At 37.4% G+C, this 19,749-nt stretch overlaps 1 long non-coding RNA gene across 1 annotated transcript in view; it reads left to right on the forward strand.

Moving 5' to 3' along the window:
* LOC146761145 (uncharacterized) overlaps positions 1 to 13,214 on the forward strand; it is a 35,895-nt gene extending 22,681 nt beyond the window's left edge. The window contains exons 6-7 of the long non-coding RNA XR_014945517.1: positions 12,213 to 12,298; positions 12,646 to 13,214. This is a non-coding gene — a long non-coding RNA (uncharacterized LOC146761145). The remainder of the gene's footprint in view (positions 1 to 12,212; positions 12,299 to 12,645) is intronic.
* The last annotated feature ends 6,535 nt before the right edge of the window (positions 13,215 to 19,749 follow it).

The following is a 19,749-nucleotide window of genomic DNA, read 5'->3' on the forward strand; positions in this document are numbered from 1 at the left end:
GAAGGCTTTATTGTAGCATTAGGCAAGCTCTGAAATAGTTTGTGGCAGGATGGCTTGGGAGCGTTGTCTGAGTGCAATCAGAAAATGAATGGATACTTCACAGGGGTGGGCAGAACAGAAAATAATAAAGACATAGATCTTACTTTAAGGTAAAAAAGGAAAAACACGACATGTTCAACATATTAAAAACAACAACAACAACAACAACAATTTAAGCACTTGTAAATTACTGACTTTTGGATTATGCTATTTGTTATGTATGTCACGAATAAAGTGATTTTTTAATGCTTCTTGTGAACGTGCTTGTTATTTTTTTTAATATGTAGTTCTTAAAAGCTTCTCTTTTGAAACATCTTGAATAATTTTCAATTCTTTTTGTTTGTTTGTTTGTTTGTTTGTTTAGATCCTAAATGCTAGTAACTAATTTTCTTTAGTACTAGCCTTTAGTATAAAAATATTTATACAGACACTGGTGTACAATATCCTTATTGTATTTCATGTTTTGTGCGAAGGCACTCTTTTATTAATGTCTTCATCTTGTTTCTGGGATCCTTACTGCATTTCGTGCTTCATGCAAAGGCACTCTATTGTTAACATCTTCATCTTGTTTCTGGGATGCCTGATGTTACTGCTGTTCTCTGGACACTTTAATGCTGACCGTACTTTTTGTTAGAGCTTAGCCAATCCATCTCACTACTTTGGGCACTCAGGCAGGAGGTGCTTGCAGTACACAAGCAAAAGAAGAATATAGGCATGTGTTTATTTTAAAATGTAGACACATCATATCAGGAAGTCATGCACTCCAAAGTGCTTAATGACTGTATACACAGGAACATCATGATATGATTTATTGTTGTGGTATGATTCAATGAGTTACTTAATGACTTAGAGACAGAGAATGCAGCACTTAATCAAAAAACTTGTAACTTAATTAATGAAAGTCTTGCTCAGTGTTGACCCATGGCATTTTTACCTGGGAACACAGGAAAGAGAAGTATTTCGTTGGTTCCAGACTTTGTACTCAGATGAGACTGATACGTGAACCTGTATTCCTCTTGTAAATCTTCCTCAGATTGGACTGAAAACGGATTTTAGTCATTATCTAGAGGAAAAAGATTGATTCTTGGACTATAGAAAGTAAACTTTGTTCCACTCTCAAATGTACCAGGTTAAATATATATCTCTATTTTATGAAAACATTAATCTAATTTTTAATTCTGAACTTTTATCTGGTACGTAGCACAAACCAAATAATTGAGTAGAAGAACATGCAGTTTATGTTTCATATACATATATATATGTATATGTATATATTTCCCCCTCCGAAAGTAAAATGAAAATTCTGATAAAAACGCCATGGTCACGTCAGAACAACGCTGTTAGCAGAGCAATATTTCCCTCTAGTGGCCATATGAGGGCAACGTTACCGAAGCCTACTGTCACACGCAAGGAAGAGCCAGGGTCACTCTCGGTTCGAGACGTGCAGACAGCTCTTCGCACCGGTGTGCAGCTAGTCTTGCTCTCTTGATTTCTTGCTTTCTGTCACCCACTGCGGGAAAGAGGCCATGAGGACCCCTCTGCAGACCTTCTGGGGGACATGGGATAGTTTTAATTCTAGGCATTTATTTATTTACTTTTAATTCTGGCCAAGCAATTGAGGATGTACTACAACATTCCGGAACATTTATAAACAGAAATACCCATAATGTGATAGGAAAACATAGATGAGAAAGAGGATGATGAAAATCAAGATAGACATTGTGAAAGCATGGGTCTGGCAGTGAAACCATCTCAGCCTCAAGGAGCTGTGGTGGCAGTAAAATCTATTTGCGATGATCCCATGTGGAACATATTAGAAGTGTTAAGTTCCTAATTAGAGATATTCAGACTTCAGCATGCTGTGGTGCACAGATGTACGGCTGCTCAGAACAAAATTGAAGCGAGGTAATATGGGTGTAGAGAGTTGATTGAAAACATTTACAAATACCAGACAGCCAGGTCAAGGAAGGGCTGTGTCAATGTAGGAAGGTTCCTTGTGCAATTCATACTTCCCTCCAGTCCTCCATTTCATTTAGACAACTCCCATATCACAAGTCCTGTATAGTATTCAGAATGGTGAATTTTATCCATTTTATTTGTATTGACTTCAGGATTTTATGCAGAGTGGTGATCATTTCTGAGACTTTTTATTCCTGGGGGCATCAGAAATAGCTGGAGAGAGTAGAAGAACGTTCCTGTTAGCAAATACACAGATAAATGTTTGCAATGTACCTGTTTTGATGGGGAGGGTAAGAGCATGGAACAGACTAAAGGAGAACAGAGGAGGAGGAATGAAATTAAAGGAATCTAAAGATGATGATGAAAAAAGGAGCAAAATGTCTCAAACTTACCAAGTTTGGACAAGTTCAGCTTTTTAATGAATCTACAGTATTTGGCAAATGCACTATGACAAAGTTTCAGGAAAGAGTATCTCCATAATCGATATGCAGGCATACCTCCAGCTAATAAAATATATTCAGCAGAACTGAGTGAAGGCTGAGCATATGCAACATGATGTGATGAAAGGAGAAATCTCAAATACTTTTTATCAATCATAGTTTGGAAAATATTTTTCAGGCCTTTGTCTCCTTAAGAAGTGTGAGTTAGATGAGAATTAGCAAGTTAGACTGCACTCCTCCTCATTGTTGTAGACCTTGGCACTGGAAATAATACGTCTGCTCAAGAGACAATAACTCATTAAAGGGAATCCTCTCTGGGAAGATATGTGAGTTGCATTGCTTTCAAAACTGAAAATTAAGCATGATGAAATACTACTTATATATCTGCAGTTCTCAGTGAGACAGGTCCAAGCCTCAAAATCTGGTTCCAGATCCTGTTGGGAGTTGGTTTAGCCAATTTCAGAGCTAAGCCAGGTGAGGCCTCTGCAAAGTTCTCTGGTGGCTTTACTGAAGTTTCAGCAGATTTTGATCCAGGGTTTTAAGTCAGGACATAAACATAGAATGTATGTGCAGTCTGTCATGTGAGAGGGCAGATAACCATATGATTTTGTGACTTAGTGATGCATGCTGACACTTTTATATACTTTCTCTTAGCCACTGTAATTAAAAGCTACCTTCTGTTAAATGCTGCTATACACTTGTTTCATTGACCATTGGCTGGTTTCAGTCTCCAAGACTGTTATTTTTGTCTATTCCTCATGCTCAAATATGAGACCCTATAAATCTGTCTTCTTTAATGTAGCTAGAACTTGTGCTTAGAGCTGCATGCACTTTTCCATATTTCTGGACAGCACTACGATGTGGCTGAGGTTATGAGATTAACTGCTCGTCATTTTAACAAGCACTGATGCAGGCTTGGTCTGCTCCCCACATCAGCACTGGAAAACCTGTATTTTTTGAGGGGCTTATCATGGTATCCTGCCCTCATCAAAGCAAATACTCAGCTCGTAGACAGTGGTACTAATTCTATTACTTGCCAGCCTATGCTGGTTGTACTGGGAATCCTAGTGCTTTTTGTTTGTTTTCTTTTCTTATTCTTTCTCACTTTTATTTTTATTTATTTTTTTTAATTTTATTTTTAATCCCCCTCTTTATTTTTCTTTCCTTTTCAGATCTGAATCTGTATCCCTGTAGTCATTAAAAGTGTTCACAATGTATCTTCCTCTGAAACCTGCTCAAGAAAGTCCGAGAATACTGAAACATCTCAAGAATATGGCCCCGATTTTTCAAACTGGTGCAATTATATACATAATTGCCCACTTTAAAATGACTATCAGGGTTACTAATCTCAGAAATGAGAACGTTTCTATCCCTGTAAAGGTAGTGCTGTTGAACTTATGTAGTTTGTTCATTGTTTGCAGTGGTCAAGAATCCAGATACTAATGAACCCTTCTTGGATTTCTCTCCCCTTTAATAACAGATATACTATTTATTTATTTATTTATTTATTAACAGATTCTCTGTGTTGATTCCTGCCACAGACAGTAGGTTCTCTTAAAAGTTCTTCCAGGTCTCCGTTCCCTTTTAGATCTGCAAGACAAAAGATGATAGGATGTATAAGTAGTGCTGGAAAAACAAAGTGAAAGAATGTAGAAATGTGTGACCATCTGGCTGCTTGTCCACTTGAGCACAGGCTATAAGGGTCACTGAGACCCCTCGGAGTGCTATTGATACTGGACTCTGACAGGAAGCACTTTATCTGGTCCCTGCAGTATAGAGACAAATGCACTCAGAGGTGTGTTACATCTTCAAATGCCAGACATGGTGACAAAGCAAAGGAAACTTCTGGATGTTTCCAAATGATCTTCTCCTTGCTCATATGCTGAGTGGTTCCTAGCTCTTTCTTATAATGTGTAGCTTGGGGAAATATGTACCTTTCAGATGCTTTCTCATTGCCTTGCCAGCATCCCTATTGGTGTAAAAGGCAAGTTAAAGTATCATGTTGGGGAATTACTTATTAAAATTGCTGAAGTTATGGTGAAGTAAAGAGTTTGTAAAATGTGAGCAGTGCAATAACAATCTGAATGGGTGGAAGGGAGATGGAAGGGGACAGTAGCCATGCAGGTGCAAACCTCACACTTGATGTTGGCTGCTGGTACTTTTGCTTGTGCTTAACAAAGCTGCAGGAGTATTTTAAATATCTTTACCTCCTAGTAGAAAAAAAATACCCATATTACTTTTTGATACTGCATTTAACAGCAAGTTCTCAAGGAGAAGGTATTTTAGATGTATAATTCTTATCATTTTAAGCATGACTATTATGGAAGACCTTTAGAGCAGGGACAAATGTTACCCAAATCCTTTCAAACATGACAGGATTTTGAACTATTAAAAATCTCATTAGGTGAGCCCTGCTGCAATGCAAGGCAAAAGAGGAAATCCACAGTAATGCTTTGTCTTGTAGTGAGTTGTGTGAGATGCCTTTGTCAATGACATGTCAGAGAGGTTGAAGGTTTCATGTAGGCTCATGAATAAACATGTATCTCAGGAGCTTAATAAAGCATCAGCACTCTAGAGAGACGCCAAAGGCAAAGCACACCACAGAGTTTACGACTTATAGATTAAGACACTGACTTAGCATACTGGCTTTACATTTTTGTAGGCATCCAACCAAACATTAGCATGGCTTGCATGGGACCTTAACCTAGATAGTGCAAAGCAAGAAATGGAGTTCTGAAATGCTAACCTGCACACCAACTAGAGGTTTACCTCCAGATCAGATTAGGGATTGGAGGATCTCCTTCCTGTGAAGTGGTCTAGAAGCCCCTTTGCCCCTCTGTTGCAAAGGATAGGTGATCTGTATCCTGTGAAGTCGAGCATATGGTGATTTTAGTCTGTGATACATACGATCAAGAAACTTTAACACCCTTGTTCTAAAATATAAAGAAAATCAGAGAAACAAAGAGAGCTGATTTTAAATGAATGCACTAATGCTGATAAAATCAATATCCTTAGTTTTCATAGTGAAATAATCAACTAGTAGGTAAAGCAAAAGAAGCAGGGAGAGTCTGGATAGATGAAAACACTGATACCAAATTATAATACACTGGATAGCAGTTTAGAGTTACTCATACAAATAGAAGGGGAAAAATAATATAGACTGCATAGGGCAAGAGACACCCTTGTTTCAAAGTGGAAATCGTGGAACCAAAACACAACATAAAATTGCAGCTCTGCAGTCATTTTTTAAATGTAAATGGGGAAAAGGTACATCAGCAAGGGCTGAAAGTAAATTCATTTGAAGATATATATATGTATATATATATATATTTTTTTTTGCTATGTACTTATTTTTTTCTTAGAAATAAACAGAGCTATCTCCTATGAAAATTAGTTTTAATGTGAAAGATGACGTTCATCAAGTGTGCCACTCTTATTTTTAAACTTCCACCAATAGTGCCAAAAGAAACAAATGTTTTTTTTTTCCTTTGCTTTCCCTTCAGACCTAAGAGTTAAAGCCATTCAACAAATGTAGTCAGTTTTCAATAGTAGTATATATAAATTCATATGAATCCTCTAAAATGTCAATTTTCTTGTATAAACTCATGTATTGGCTCAAAGTTAAATTGTAATTCTAATAGTTAAATTGTGGGAAGAAGCTTCTCACCTATGAAAAAAACATGTTGCAACATTTCAAGCATTAAACATTTTATCCTGAACTACACTTCTAAGGCCTAAGGGCACAACCCAGTAGTTTTGCAGGCAGAATATATACATGCAGTTAAGGTTGCTTTTCTTTAAAACTGTGTTGTCCATATTTTCTAGCAGTAAATGGCATATGTTTAGTGTTACATAATGGCTTGAGCTTCTCTCCCTGTTTTCTCAGCAGTAACTACCAAAGTAGATATCTGAAAGTTAATTTGCAAAAGAACTTGGGAGCAAAATCGTACAAACGTACAAGAGTTCTTGTTTGATTGAAAAATGGATAATAGAAAGAAAAGAAGCAGTGTGTAAAAACAGTGTTGCTTCTGTGGTAAGTGGCATTCTTTTAAGATTTCCAGCCAGCTTGGTAATTTGTTAAGACAACCTTCTCTGACATAGGTGATCCCAGATCCCAATCATCTCTTGTTAAAAAGGCATAAAAAGAGATTAGCATACAGCCAGCAGGGCTCGTGCAGTGGATTCTCTTGGCTCATCTTGAAGTGCTCCAGTGAGGTCTGGCTTGTTTTGCACTGTTCAGGATCATTTCTTTTGCCACTCATGGAAGTCTCAATGATTTAAAAATAATAATAGCACAAATAGAACACATGACCTATAACCCTTTCCTCTTTGATTAAGTCTCATTTTATAGCAAAACTATGACTAATGTCTCTTCCTTTGCCTTCAATAAACTATCATATAATCTGTCTATTATTCTTAATATCCTCGTGCCCCAATAAGACATTTGTGTTTTGTTTGGATTCCCCTGAATGGGGTGAATATTATATCTATAACCTACTGGAAAGCATTTCTTCTTAGACATATTGGCAGGCCTAATTTTGTTTTTACAGGTGTTTGTACTTGGAAAGGGGTTAGCCACAGTCTTGAAGGCTCTACCGCACTGGTACATCACAGGAGCACAGTGTGCTGTGGGTCCTTGAGCTGTTAACGGGAGGCAGGGAGGGAAAGTTAAATTAATCATTTATGCTTTATTTATACTTTCTCTTACTTGTGGAATTGGACAAGCGGATGCCAGTTTCCTCAGCTAAGGGCTGTCTGTGTGAACTGATGTTTGATATCTAGTAAAGCATAAGTTATGCAATTTGTAGTATAAATCATAAAGAACATAGGAATTGCTGCAGTGCTTCAGTTCACTTTGTCAGCTGGACAACCTAAATCCCCAGAACTTGTCTTGAGAAATAGAAATTTTGCTTTGAATTAGACAGAAACCCCAGCTCAAATTCTATTGCTCTTCTTATTTTTGCTAAGATTTCTCTTTTCATTGTGTTATGAAAACTCAATCATAACTCAGTTTAGTAGATTATTTTTGGATTCGATTGAAGAACTTTCTTCTGGAGTGAGAGATGCTTAACTACTCGATCCAGTCTAGCAAGCAAGAGGAGACAGATATTGCCACCTGAAAACTCTGTGCTGAGGTGAGCTTAGTTTACAGATAACATCATCATCATGTCCAAGGGATTCATGAAAAGTAATGGGTGAGCAAAGTATCAATCAGCTTTCCTCAATCAAACTGTGGAAAGAACTGCCCAAGAAATGCACACATGGAACAGAATGAAAGGATTGACAAGCTGAGGTAGCAGTGGCCTCAGCTTTGACATTATATTCAGAAGAGAAATGTTTGCATATCTGCTTTTAAATAATATATATATATAAAATAATAATAGATAAATTATATATATATATATATACACACATATATATATACAAATACATACATATATATATTTTTCCACACCAGTGACTCTGAAATAGGAGATTTATGTTGTTTGTTACTGCTCACAGTGCAGTCAGCCATAGAGATGTAGCAGACAGGGTGAAGCCTATGACTGAAGATGACAATTTAAGAAGTCCATTTTCTCATCTTAGCTAAGGTCAGTGCAAAGAGTGACTGTTCTGCAGTGTAGCAGCACTGGGAAGGTAGTGATTTCAAAGCCAGAAGCACTGAGCACAGATCACAGATCAGCTGTAGATGTAGAGTTAATGTGGGCCCTGTCTTTGCCCGCCAGTAGCACTTTGAACAAAGTAGGAACTGCATGTATTTTTAAGTAAAACTATTACTGTGGCAGGAGTGTGGTTCCATTTAATTCATTATTTTGGAAAGTTTTGCCCTTTCTTTTGACATTACTAGTAGCTATTTCAGATATCAACTTGGACAAAATAGATTTGAGTATAAATTCTCTTATTCCTTACAAAGACAGAAAGGTAGAAAATCTGAGTGACTGTATGCTGGAGTTCAATAGCCCACTGTATTTGCATTCATAGTGACTATGCTTTGATCTAAAACTGAATTGTTGCATGTGCTCAGAAGCTGTTAATTTCTGAATCAGCCTTGCTACTTCATGTATATACCAGCGTGACTTTATGTGCACAGTAAGAGGTGCTGATGCATTGCACCTAAAAGGACTCTGATAGACAAATGAGTTTGTTTCGAGTAGGGTCATGTTGAAGGCTTCTGGAGTTTAGACTCTAGGAGCCAGGCATTACTAAGGAATTCTAGTAGGATAAACATAGAGGCTTTATTTTATGTATGTATAGGGTAATTTTAATAGTTAAAAAATAGTTTATCACAGAGAGTGATATGCAGCTCATGGGAATGTGCACTTAGGGTATAGAGTATGTAGTGGCTGTATCTGCAAAAACAGAACATTTGATCAGGTTGTTCTGCTTTGAAAGGTAGCTTCTTCACTATGTCTGACTCATTAGATTCAGAAACTGTCAATGGCAGATACTTAAGAGAGATAAGATATAGCATAGAAGTATTGTTACCTGCCTGCCTTGAGGTTGATGGAAAATATATAAGCATGTATTTGTACTGCAAAGTTATTTCTCAGAATGTCATTGATTTATTTATTCTGAGACAGCTCATGTTTAAGGCAAAGTGGAGACTACATGTCACCAAATATAGTTCTAAATGACCTTATTATGAAAATGAAATGAATAATGCTAACAAATTTCAGTTTGTTGTTAAGAGCAGTTTCTTACAGATAGTGTTATAAACTCATGGAACGATATTTCTAGGTAAAAAAAACGGGATCTATCAGAATTCCAAACTTTTGAATTAGTGTAACTAAATAATATTAAATAAATAATAAAACCATTGGAGAAAATATTCTAGGCTGCCTTTTCACTTTGTCTTGGCCAGCAATAGTTTTCTTTACTTCATCTTGTTAAAGGTAGTGGTCTGGACACAGATTAACAACCATTAAACCAAATTTTAGGGTTCACGGATAGGAAGCAATACTTTGTAATCACATTTCTTGTACTCTTTGTTCATTTCTCCTCTGTTGTCATGTTTAGAAATATAGTGTGTACTAAAATGGCTCTATTCATAACCTTAACCAAAAATGTATTTTTTTTTTCTAACTGAGAAATTCAGTTCTTAATGTTCTCTTTTAATTTCCTTTCAACACATGGAAGTAATGGTCTCTCAAAATATTCAAATTCACAGCAAATATTTCTACATCACTCCCTGCCTGCAGATTTCTTCTGCTGATATTCATCTGCTAAGGGATAAGGCTGTTCAGTATTTACTTAAGGTGATACAGGGAGCAGGAATCTGTCCATCTTAAAGCTGTTTCATTTTCATACTTGGGCTTTTTTAGCTAATCTGAAGTGCAGTGACAGAATTCCATACCATTATGCAGATCTTCACTACTACCACCTTCCTCATTCTGCAAAGTCAGAGACACAGGGCTGAAAAATCAGGGACTTCAAAACTCATAGCTATTTTAAAAGCAAACAAACAAGGGGATCAGGAACCCAGGGCTTCACTAACATCTGCAACACACATGCAGACTTATTTTTATTCATCTCTGTTGACCTTACTTTCAGGATGCTCATCTGCAACATCATTCCCATTCCTTTTCTGCAGGAGGTTTGTCACAGGTATCATCCATCCTTTGCTATCTAACTTCCATGTGTGCAATGGGCAATTCCAATTTTGTGCTGTGGCACAAGTCACCAGCCATTTGCTCTTGAACAAATGTTGGTTTTGTTTTTAAGACTGTATTTTAACCACATAACAAAGTGATGAGACACCCCAGGTATGGATGCTGTTTCTAAGACCAAGCTCTTCAACAAGCAAGATGCTGTGACTCTGCTCTACTGTTTGTCAGTCCCTTCTATTGAATGTGGAGGTTTGCCATGGAGAAACAGTATGTGATCATGTACAGATACACCACAGACCAGAGGGTAACTAAGCTGATGTTTTTTTGTTTTTTTACTGACTTTCAAGTGCTTGAATTTTCAATCAGAAATATTACTCTTTCAATGTAGGTTTCTGCTTAGAGGGTATATGCAAGTGGTGGGATTTCATTTTTGTTTTGTTTTGAATTTCTCTCTCTCTCTCTCTCTTTTTTTTTTAATTTAAATAGAAGAAAACAGAGATACAACTATAACTACCTTAAGTTGCATCACAGATTTCTGACATTTAGACTACAGAGCATATTACTACATCAGCTGGCAACAGATAGACATTATCCTTAAAGTGGAAATGTTCTGTACAAAATATATATGGTTTGAAAGAGTGACAGTTATGGTTATTTTTCCTTTTTTAATTTTCCTGAAGTGTCTTCTAGTGAAGTCAGGATTAAGTTGAATTTTGTCTAGCAAAGAGAAGATGTTTAATCTCAGCTACTTCTCTTTGACAAATATCAAGAAGAAAAGGCAATGAGAACTCTTGAAAAACATTGACAGGTATCTGATTTAATGGAAACTATCAGGCAAGCTAAAAGTTGAGGTAGTTATCATCTCTTGTATAATAATCACTGACACCAAGTATTCTCTTGAAATCTATTTGCTTAAGAATAATACCCAAGATTGAAATGATGGATGCAAAATGAAACTATTATATCCAGATGACGAGAAATAAGAGCATACTATGTAAAAGGGCTAGGTGAAGCGCCACAATAAAAAGCTTTAACAAAACAATAACTTTGGTACTCTGAAGATCACAAAGAAGTGAAGACAATTACAATCTAGAAATATGAAGCAACTTTTTAATGCTTCCTTTTATGCCATGAGCTGCAGAAAAGCAATAGAGCAGCTCCCACATGAGATGAAGATGAGTCTGTCTATCACACAGAACAGTCAGTATTTTCATCGCTGTCTGATTATTATGCATATTTATGTTAGCACTAGTGATACGCTTGACTCCGCATACAGCATAAGGATAAAAGAGAAAAACTTACATAGCTTACATTTAAAATGTAGACATTTAGGACAGTAGGAATCAGAGATGTATACAGAGAATTGAATTATTTGAAATTCTAATTAAATCTCTGAGGCTCTTTGTTGGAGTAAGTGAGTTTTTCAGGTAAGTCTGAACATGGGATACGGCTGTTCTAATCTCAGTTCTTGTTGTTACTTGATGTAGTTCACTTCCTACTATTACCAGTAGTCTCACATGAAATAGAATCACCATAGAATAACCAAGATTGGAAAAGACCTAAAAGATTATCCAGTCCAAATATAAAATAGAATAGACGTATAGTGTGATTGTTCTGCAGTATAATACGTTGTTCATAAGAATGTCCCAGACTACTTCTTATAAAAACAACACTCAGCTTAGAGGGTCTAACAAAGCAGAAATTAATTTAGTGTCCTCTTAAAACTTAAACAATATTCATCACCCTCAGCTGGGTATGGCAGAACAATCCCAGATCTGCACACTCTGAAGTAAGTGTGGAGTCCTGATGTCCCAGTGAAACTAATAGTCACAGTGTGATTTTTCAGTACTTGTAAAGGCTCATGTGCTGGCCAAAACAAACCCTCTTACTGAGAACAAGGATCAGATTTTCAATGTGTAAGAACTGTAATCCATTATATTTTAGGCCAAGATATGAAAAAGATGATTGACCAGAGACTGTGCAGAAACTGTCTTATTACTGATCTTCAAAAGAATATTGAACACTTCAGTGAAAGAGTAGCTGGTACATGTGGTCAACAGATATTTTTACAGCTCCAGTGTACATTACCAACCAGTTCTTCCTTTCAGGTAACTACAGCATGTCGTAGCCTTGTCCTTTATTAAACAAATGCATCTTCTCTCTGCAGGAACAGGAAAGAAAAACAAGAAACCAGTATGGTGTGTTTGTTCAATCTCCAATGAAACCATTCCCAACTATGGCATGGGACAAAGGGTAATGATTTCAAAGTGAGAGAAGATAGGCCTACATTGGATATAAGTCAAGGTGGTGAGGCATGGAAATGGGTTGTTCAGAGAAATTGTGGGAACTCTATATAAATGGTGATCATGACCAGTTTAGATGGGGTGCTGAGCAAACTGGGGCATTCTCCCTCTCCAATGCAGGGTGATTGGAACTAGGTGACCTTCATCTCCCTTCCAACAGAAATCGTTCTATGATTGTATGATTCCACAGTGTTACATCTATTAAAAATTATTTGCTTCTTTTTGAATTCCTGAATGTCAAATCTCATATTGATGGTTTTTTGTTTGTTTGTTTTTGTTTTCTTCCTTTCTTAACAGCAATAGCAATAACAGCTGAATTTCTCTGAGATGTGCTGTTGCAAGTGCTTACGTGGAGGAGGTCTGGGTCCTGCTGTAGAAATCCTTAGGGAGCAGAATGACTCTAATTTTCTGGCTTTCTCATCTGCCCCCCTACTCACATATTACAACTCAAGCCATTTTTTTGGAAAAAAAGTAGATGTATATCACTGCAGACTTATGTCTTACAGCAAGATTTGAAAGCAAAGGGGAATTTCTACAAGAGAAATTGTATCACCTTGGGTAGGATCAACTCCTTCATTTGCAGCCAGGTTCAAAAATCTTTCGGCTAAAGACTGATTCCTATTGGCATCAGAGGAATTGAAAATTAATTATGTCCACAGTGAGAAACTGTAGAACTAGCGGGAAGAAAACCAGTAAAGTTGTTTTCTGAGCGGCCTTGGGGAAAACAGTGGGAAGTTGCTGGTGAGTGGAGCTTTTCAAGAATAAAAAGGACACTCAAAATCCCTAATTAACTTTAAAGTGAATATCCCCGCTAGTGCCACACTTTCCCTTATTAAAAAAAATAAAAATAAAAATAAAAATAAAAAAAAGATCCAAACACTTTGTCAGGTACTTCAGGTACTTGCCACTGATTTTATTAGAATAGAGAAAATTTAAAGCATAGACAGATGTGGTTCTACAGGGAGTTTTTACATCAGGAACACTTTTAATTTCTTGATGGGAATTATTATTTACTTCCTGGAAATAAGAAGTGTATATGAAGTCTGATAGTTTGATTTCTGCCTGTAATAAGCACAGTGGCCCTGTACAGACTGGCCCAGGGCCAGTTTTTTTCATACTTCTGGGCTGAGGCTAAACCTCAGCTTGAAAAACTGCTTTGTAGGCACCAGAGTAAGAAGTGTTGGGAAATATGTTCTCCTGTCTCCTTGCTTCACCTCCCAGATAGGGCAATGAGGATGTAGCAAAAATATCCAAGACACTGAATGTACGAATTTAAAGGTCATGAGAAATCTATATTTCTACCTCCTCCTTGGCCATTGTATGCAGTAATTTCCCATGCTATCTTCCTTTTTGGACAGGATATTTTCATTATACACTAATCTTATATTGCACCATGGGTCATTTCTGCAGCATGGAAGGAAAATGTTAACATATCTCTTCTAACTTGCCTTGCTGAGAGCTGGTCCAGTTTGTGCCCAGCTATGAAATCATAGTTTCTCACACTGCAGGGATAACTGGATGGAGGCAAAAGTATGTAAGTGCCTTTTGAAATTAAGGAGCCCTTGTTGTGCTGCTCATGTGTTTTCAAATTGTTTTTGCTGCATGCAGGCATTGCCATTCAGCTTTGAATGTGAGGAATCAGCAAACAGGTTGAAATAATAGAGTTTTACAACAGTTTTCAGTGCTGCTCTCAGTGTCAGATTTACAGACACTACATCTTGGATCAACTGGTTAGCAAGAACAAGCTGAGATTTTGGAAAATGCTGTTCGGCTTGGCTGGGAAAAGCTGAGTTTTCCATTGCTGTACTGAAATGTATTATTATACCATTTAGGATTATCTACCATTTTGGAAATCATAGCTCATGCTCTCCAAAACATTCAAGCAGGAATTGAAATTCTAGCCAAACTTAGCAGTAATCCTCAAGAAATACCTGACTGTAGTCACAGTAAATGTGTACACCTGGAATCAGAAAATCCTCAAACAAGGCCATAGCTCCATGGGCATGTATGTGTGCACCTGGGGTCTAGATGAATGTGTTTGCTTTTAAATAGTTCTTGCCAATTACAGAAGCCCTGAAATGAAAGTACAAGACTCTAGGGGTATCAAATGCCCATGATACATTATCAAATTAATGACGTGCAATTAATGATGATGGGAGAAAGCTGCTTCAAGCATTCCTGGTGGGAATTCTGATAGAATGCCAGGATCTGACAGATATAAATTAAATTTAATAAAAGTCACAACAGGAGAGCTGAGTCCTCAATTACCAACATGCCAATACTCAGTAAGTTTGAAATATTTTGGTCTGAATGCAAGTATTACTGGCTTTACAATTCTTAAAAATTAAAAAAGAAAGAGAAAGCCATTTAAAAACAAAGGTAGAAATTATGGGGAAAAAAATGAATAGAGGTGAGAATTAATTCTAACATTCATGTTTATGCATTTATGTACATTTTCTTTAATAAAGGACTGAAGAAAAATGGTCTCTTGTGACCAGTTTTAAAAGAATTTGAAAGTCTGTTTCTTCTGTTTTAGCCTCACTTACTCAGTTTTGTATCTCACAAAACTGTGAGATCAGATATGCCAAACAAACAGCTTCTCAAACTTCTACAATTTATTCCAATATTTTTGAGCTTAGCTTTGAACATGCCAGGTTAACTTGTATTAAATATTTTCATAGAATCATGGAATAGTTTGGGTTGGAATGGACTATTAAAAAGTATTTGGTTCCAACTCCCCTGCCAAGGGCATGAGCACGTTATACTAGATCAGGTTGCCCAAAGGCCATCCAATCTGGCCTTGAACACTTCCAGGTATATATTTTCATTTACTTTTCTCTTATTATCTGTTCTCAGCTTGTGCCCTCAGAATAGTAAAGATAGACTTCTGGAGGTATTTGAGGAGAAACGGCCCAAATTAATTCCTAAAAATATGTTATTCTTAACTAACAAAGCCAGGAATCTCTTATACTAACACTACAAGCAAAAGTTAGAACATTTTAAGAGAGCATTTCAGTACTCCATCAGCTTGTATGCTAGATACATCATATACTACCCAGGAAAATGATTTGACCCAAGTTTTTGAGAGTTCCCTTCTTTATTTTTCTTAGATGCAGATACTGTTAAAATTTCAGAGTTATAGAATCAGAATCTCAGAGCAACTCTAATTCTGGTTTGACAGGGTAGCGTATTGCTTTGAAATCTTTCTATGTCTGGTTGTTTCCCAAATCTCTAGCCCTGGAAGTATAAGAAATTTTATCTCAGTATGATGTTTAGTGCTGTGGGACCTTGGTTCTAAGAAAGATATTTTTCTCAGCTAATAAAAACATTGAATAATAGTAATAATTCTTTTAGAATTAATTGGCCTCAGAAGTGCTTACAGAGCTGTAGAATGTCCAGTGAGATATGGGAAAATATGAAACTGCAAAAGATAGTGGAGAGTTCTCTCAGTGCTCTGACCAGTTTCTGAAGCAGCAGTCCCAAGAAAAGATGTAGATGACAAACCTGAGTATAGAAACTATGGTCTAACAACCAAATTCAGTTGACATTTTCCCCTTTGTCATTTTCAATCTATATATGCAACTAAGCATCTATGCATAATCAGTAAAAAGGTTTGGGTGCATAATTCATATTAGCTCTTCATTGTAGGTATATGAACACAGAAAGATACCACTAAAGTGATTTGGAGATATGAAGCAGACAAGTATCAGAATCAGAATTCATTATGAACAGTGCTCATTGTTTAGCAATTAACAGTGTGAACTCCTTTTGCATTCACTAAACTGTTTCTGAACACCTGTGTTCCCATTCAAAAAGGCCTTATTCTGCCTGTTATGTATGTTGGAAGACGTAGACGCTTAAATCTTTGCCATGCACCAAATCTTTTTAGAGTTTGTGTTAGTACCAAGAGTACAGATCTGCGATTGGATTTTCCTTTTCCAAGCTTGAATTTTGTATTACTGTATCCAGTCTTACTTCCGGTAGTCATTTTCCCCCACTTATTTAAAGGCTCAAACTTGTCTAGGCCAAGTTGCATTAGAGAGATTTTTTTTTTACCAAGACAACTCTAGGATTTTCTTGATGAAGAGAAAAGTAAATCTGTATGTCATCAACCCAGAATAGCAATGTAATGAATGGCTTTCCCCAGAGGCAAGGTGCGCATGCTAAAAAATATACAAAGCACCAACCAACCTAGTTCAGATCCCTTTGGGACTTCACAAAGTGTAAAGTGTAAAAGCAAAACAAGGACCCCGCTTGTATTAAAAGGGGTCTTGAAATACAGTTTTTAAGAAGGCTTATAAGAGAGAAATTCATCTTTTCCTTTGTTTATACACGTCTCTTCCTCCCAGCACTTTTATTCTGAGAGCAGGTTATACTGTTATTGACAATGAGATAGATACTCTTTAAGGCTTTTCTTCAGAGGAGCACTGAAAATCAGCCACTGAGATGTTTATTTGAGAGCTGAGGCTGGGGCAGAGAAAATAAACACTGTCAATATGTTTGGTGTTAAGGTGAATGGCATCAGGTCCTCCCAGTTTGACTTGTAAAGTCTCAGCCACAGCGTTCCTGCGTGCTTGTGTTTTAGTAGGCCACAGACTGGCCTCTAAAAGGAAGGGAAAAGTACATGATGTTTGTACAGCTGAAAACAAGATGAAAAACCGCAGGCCCCCTCTCACACTCCATTAGACCCTAAAGTCCATGGAGTACTGCACTCAACACATAAACACTCAGTTTGTGGAAAACTTTCTCAATGTGTGAAAGCAGGGAACAAAGCCTGGAGTCAGAACAATGAACATCTATGTAAGGAGCGAGCCGTCGGTGAAAACGCAACGGTGATACTCGTGTAAACAAATGGCTGACATTGGAGCACATTAATCACAGTAATAACTCCCAGTAAGAACTCCTGGGAATGAATCCTGATATTCAGAGAGGACTGTGATGGCGATGTGCAGCCTGGAGATGATGAAGGCATTATTTTCTTCTCACTTTTTTTGTGAACTGAAATAAAATGTAGTGTCTCTGACATACACTTGCAGAGACCTTTGAAAAGGTAACAGCAGGACCTGAATCTACCTGCACTTTGCTGGTAACTCTTCTGCTGCAAGGTTTTGTTGGAGTGAGGTGAGATTAAATAAATAAGTAAAAGATTAATAAATAAGCATGCACACTTGATGTACAGTGATGTGCTTTGGAGCTCTGCTCCAAGCCATCTTCATTCTCCTACCATGTACAATAACAAGACAACAATGAACTGTCTCATTACTTTTCAATAGGAAATATAGAGAGAATAGTTGAAATCTGGTGTAAAAACCCTCCTGTTCTGTAATGAGCATTCACAGCTTTTGTTCATTGAACTCTCTGGGGATATCTGGCTACAAGTTTCCAGAACCTCAACAGGTTGTGAGTCAGATGTGTGATCAAAATCACAGCATTCTAATTTACATTATACAAAGCCCTAACCTTAAGGAGGTGACAGAGATGCAGTACTTTTCAGGCTTCCAAATGGATGAATATTCTGAGCAAAATACTTTTCCCTCCCTAATTTAAGAAAAGATTAAAAATTTTACTGCTGTTCAAGCATAAGTATTGTTTCAGTGCTGACCAGAACTCCTGAGTGCTGCATGTCTGCAAACAACTAAGATCTTCCAGCTAGCAAATTTATTTAGCTAAGGAGGATTAGGTGTTTAATTTGAATGGTCAGATTGTGTCAGCAGACAATTTAGTTACGTACAGCCTCTCGTTCAATCACTGCATTTTACCACTACTCTCTCACCCTTTAATCTGGGTATATGAGCTGGAGCTCCAGTGAAGACAGGGTGAAAGGGGCATGACAAACGGGAGAAAATATGCCTAAGCCCTACCAGCTGCTGTGAAGAAAGAGGGGCTGAAGGTTAACAGGAGTAGACAGGGCAGGAAGCAGCCACAGTTGGAAGGAATCTGAGAAAGAGATCCAAGGAAGAGATCCCTTTGAGTTTCAGAAAGCCTCTCTATTACCCTGTGGGGCTCCATTAATAACAGCACAGCCTCTGATCAATTTGTGAATGAATTAAAGTTGATACAGAGATTGATAATCCCTTTGCATAATTTGTTGATATCTTGAACCAGATTTTTAAGGCTTTGCAGGATAATTAAACAGGATAATTTAATGAATTGTTTAAGGTTTGGTACTGAAGCCTACAACATGACTCAGGCACCCAGTGATTATCTCCAAATGCTGGACCTCTAAATATATTCCCTGACCTTCAGAAGTACTGAAACAAACTTCTTCCCATGACTTCAGTAAGCTTTGCAGGGTGCTACCACAACCTCTAAAAATCAAGCTGATTTTCATTTGTGTGTGTGTGGGTAGGAGGATTTAAAGAGCCTGGCTATAGAAAATCAGACATACTAGATGTGCTTCTCTGACTCCTTGCAATAATGCCCTTGCAGCATTTTTAACTCCCATCAAAAAGGGTGAGTTAACTTTGGTTTAAGCATGATTCTTCAGGTCAGTTTACCTACATCTCTTTCTTTGGTTTCATGCATCATTAAAATCAACATTCAAAACTGCACATTTTTTAGATTTTACAGTTTTCCATTGCTGGATGCTCAGCTCAGTCTCCCATTAATATTAAACAGACAAACAAAAAATTATTAATAGAATCCTTAGAGTTGCAAGAGACCTATGGTGATCACCTAATCCAACTCTCCTGCAATGAACAGGGACACCACAGCTAGATGAGGTTGCTGAAGGCCTTAAGCAGCTTCTCCTTGAACGTTTCCAGGTGTGGGAACATCAACCACAACACTGGGCATCCTGTTCCAGTGCCTCACCACTCTCACTGTAAAAGACTTTTTCCTTATATCTAACCATCCCACACAGGAAAATGGACAACACTGAATCAAGATTTGCTTCCTACATCCTGTACAGGTTTTAAGGCTACATGCCCTAAACAGCTTAACACACTGGGGCACATGGCACAAAATATGGTGGGCTGCAGCACAGCCCTCATGTTATTTCAGATGCACTGAAATGAGGCCTGCTTCCTAATCTGGAGGGATCTTGCACCCAGCAGGGTTAGAAGGGACCAGTCATGTCACCCAGCTAGAAACTACTCCCCAGATAGAGATACTATGTCAGCTGAAACAGAGATGCTGCAGTGATCACTGTAAGTGGTGCTGGGACCAGGAATGGCCCTTACATCAATCAGGGTCCAGTGTCTTCCCAAACTGAGCCTGCTCTGGTGAAGTGCTCTGCTTCCTAGTCTAAAATATCTGCTTTTATTTCTGACTTTGCTGCAAATCTAATGATATAAGTTGTTTGGTTAACACTGCTGCAGTTGTAATTAATAGAGCTTCCAGCCATCAGATTTTAAGAATTTTGAAGTGTAAGCATCTAATGCTTCAAGATGAAAACAAGAA

Source organism: Coturnix japonica, chromosome 4, assembly GCF_054131305.1.
Source record: "Coturnix japonica strain WE chromosome 4, WE-NBRP24, whole genome shotgun sequence".
NCBI lineage: Eukaryota > Metazoa > Chordata > Aves > Galliformes > Phasianidae > Coturnix > Coturnix japonica.